Source organism: Panthera tigris (genome assembly GCF_018350195.1).
Source record: "Panthera tigris isolate Pti1 chromosome A3 unlocalized genomic scaffold, P.tigris_Pti1_mat1.1 chrA3_random_Un_scaffold_100, whole genome shotgun sequence".
Classification (NCBI taxonomy): domain Eukaryota; kingdom Metazoa; phylum Chordata; class Mammalia; order Carnivora; family Felidae; genus Panthera; species Panthera tigris.
Genome location: NW_024962154.1, coordinates 70,471 through 73,969, shown reverse-complemented (window position 1 = coordinate 73,969; position 3,499 = coordinate 70,471). Strand labels below are relative to the sequence as shown.

General features: G+C 34.5%; 1 non-coding gene across 1 annotated transcript; it reads left to right on the top strand.

Annotated features, from left to right (window-relative positions):
* Positions 1-1,020: 1,020 nt before the first annotated feature.
* LOC122236210 lies at positions 1,021-1,232 on the top strand. The gene has a single exon (XR_006214316.1). It is a non-coding gene; the product is annotated as a small nucleolar RNA U3 (small nucleolar RNA).
* The last annotated feature ends 2,267 nt before the right edge of the window (positions 1,233-3,499 follow it).

Genomic DNA, 3,499 nt, shown 5'->3' with positions numbered 1-3,499 from the left:
AAGGGAAATTCATGATCTTCTGGGTTGGGTTAACCCTTTTCAGGTATCTGTTTTCTTGTGTTATAAAAAGAATCTATGTAATTGAACTTGTTGCCAGTAGATGTACATTAAAATACAGAGTTCACAAGAGTACATGACATTCTCATTAGACACAAAGAATATTTTTGAGTCATGCTATGGTATTTGAAAAGCAATTCACATATTACACATTATTCCTGTGAGACACAAACTGTTTCTTTCCCATTTTAATTTGCCTGCTTAAAGACAGAAACAGATAGATGCGTTTACACTCAAGGTATATGCCTTTCCCTTGTGGCCAATGAGCTAATTTCCTTTCCATATTTGCAGAATATTGATACAATTATTCTTTCATCAGACATGAAATTTGAGTGTATAACCAGTTTGTGGAAACCAAATTACTAGGGTAATTTATTAGGTTGATAACAGCAATTAAGTCATAAATGTTTCTGAGAAATATAAATTGACTTTCTGTTTTAAATGGATAATTTAACATTCCAAACCACAGACCTGTCGTGTAACTAATTTCTGGGATAAGAAGTTTGTTTCTCCTATTATTAAACTAAAAAAAAAAAAAAATTCAACCTTTGATAATCCAGTAACGAATTACGAAGTTGCTGAATTCTTGGGTTCGTGTTATATCTTCATTCTTTTCCCTTGTTGCTAATTTTTTTATTTTATTTAAAAATTTTGTTAAAAATATTTATTTTTGAAAGAGAATGAGAGAGAGATAGAGCACGAGCAGGGGAGGCGCAGAGAGAGACGGAGACACAGAATCTGGAGCAGGCTCCGGGCTCTGAGTTGTCAGCACAGAGCCCGACGCGGGGCTCAAACTCACAAACTGTGAGATCACGACCTGAGCTGAAGTCGGATGTCTAACCGACTGAGCCACCCAGGCACCCCTAATCTTTTTTATATTTAAGGACATCACATTGGAGGGAATTTTAGATAGAACTGGGACGTGTTGGTAGGACCATGGATTTTTCAATGATTGGAAATGTGAAGACTGTACTTTCAGGGATTGTTTCTAAAGTTTGTCACTAGAGAAATTTCTCTAAGTGTGGAGTCCCTGAAAGCATGAGGAGGATAAATAGTGTCCCTTCCTGACTGTAAAACCGACTCTGGGTGTGGTTTCCACAGCTGCCCTTGTCATTGATAATTGTTCCCTCCTCCTTTGGGGGACTAAGAGGAAAGTGGCCCGTTGTCTGAGTAGTTTCTCTAAAAAAGAAGGCCACATGTGTGGCTTGTTAATTGTCCATTGGAATGCTGTGTGGGTGAAGTTAAGTGAGCAAGGAGACAGCACTTGGAGTGTAAACAGATTTGTCAGCCTTGTCAGCAAGGACTTTGACTTTTCTTGGAGTGAAAGGAAAATCATTGGAGGATTTTCAGAAGAGGAGGTCTATCAGAATTAATCTGATTTCTATGTTACCAATCAACTGGAAAGGCAAAGGCAGAGGCAAGAGGTTACTTAAGAGACTGGTGTAGTAACCTAGAGGGGAAATTAGGCTGTTTGTTAGCAGTGGAGATGGTGACAAGTGGTCAGATGTTTGGGACGTATTTGCAGATAGAACCAGGGCCCGCTTCACGACTTCCGGGATGTAACACTAGTGCTGTCTCACAATGGTTTTTGCTTAGAAAAGTTTGTGCTTATTTGCATACTGTGCTGTTGCAATCCTGAAATTCTTTTCTTCCCAGTTTTACTGAGATATAATTGGCATATATCATTGGGAAATATAAGTTTTACAACATGATGATTTGATACATGTATATGTTTTGAGATGACTACCACAATAAGATTGGCTAACACCTCTGTCACCTCATATAATTATCTATCTTTTGTGTCTAAGTGTTGCATTTATTAATCATCTTTTCTTTTCAATTCTAACAGGCCATATGATATTTATCCTTTCATAAACAAGCCAGTCATGTTCTTTTTTGTGGCATTTTACTTGGTCTTGCCCCTGTTGGGAAAGATAAAAAGTGATTTCTTTCTATGAGTTTAATAGAACACAAGAGACATGTGGAATGATTCAAAGAAAAGTGCATAAAGCTGATACACATTTGAGAATAAGAAAATCATACTTTTTCATAACTTTTGACTGTACAAGTAGCTCATTATGAACAAAGATGTCAGATGACAATGTTCATGTTAAAAACACTGCCATCACCACAAAGATTTACTGATTGTAATGAAATGAAAGAAAAAAAAATGTATATATTGTAGCTTAGATAACTGTTAGTAAATGGGATACAGATAATGTTGACATAAAAACACTTAAGTTCACAGTAATTATACAGAAGCATCGATGGCAGTTGTACAAGGAGAGAGAAGCCATTAGTCCTCCATTGAATATGATAGTGCCATATCTGTGCCTTGATCAGCTCATAATCTTAGACAAAATTTCTGCTCCCGTGAAATAAAGTAAGATGTCCTTTAAGTATCCTACTGTAGATAAGAGGCTTTGTGAACTCCATGAGTAGATGTCTGTTCTAAAAAGAACTTTAGACACACATATGAATATCCAGTTGGCAACAAGATCAAATGCAATCAGCCACCACCCAATGCAAATTCATTTCAACTAGCAAACAGATATATATGTACAGATATATAATGTATTAGTGTATGGTAATATAAAATAAAATTTATTATTATATTTTGTAATGTAAAGTCAAATTATGAAATACACTATGCTGTAGTCAGATGCATCTTAGCACATATAGATTAATTTTTTTGTGTTTTTCTTTTTAATGGTATGATGTTAGGCTCAAGTGGAAATAGTTAAGAAAGCTCTCCAATGAAAACTCATCATGATATGCAAAGACGCGTGTTTATTAAAAAGCCTCAACCCATGCTTACAAAGTAAAAAAGTAACTTCGAAACATGTGAGAAAAACAATGCCTTCACAAATCATAGGAATATACTTCCTGATTTAGAAATAAACAGGAAAATTAAAGCAATGGACAGTGGATAATCTATGGCTACAAATATCAACTCTTATGGGAAAATGACTTATATCAGATATAATATACATATCCTAATTTCAGCTTTTGAATAAAAATTTAATACCAAACTAACTGCTTTCAGAGTTAACATTTTTAATAGGATATAATTTGTTTGCAATGAATACATCTAATTTTAAAAAGCAGCCATTTTATGGGCTCTTTACTATTCTGAAGTTTTAAGTTTAAAAATGTTTCATCTCAAATGGTTTTGAGCAGCATGCCATGGTTGGCATTTTAAAAATTGCCATTGCATCGAATAGTCTAGAACTGATACATGAGATTTTCTTATTACATTCGTACACAAAATTTGGTGTCACCTGGATTTATTATCATTTTTAACAATGTTTTTCACATTGCAGTCCTGAAAAAGATTTTCCAGTGAACTAATATTTAAAAACATTTCACAATGTCACTGTTAGGATAAAATATCAAAAAACACAATATTCCCATTGGAAAACAAGCACAGAAGTATATTTTA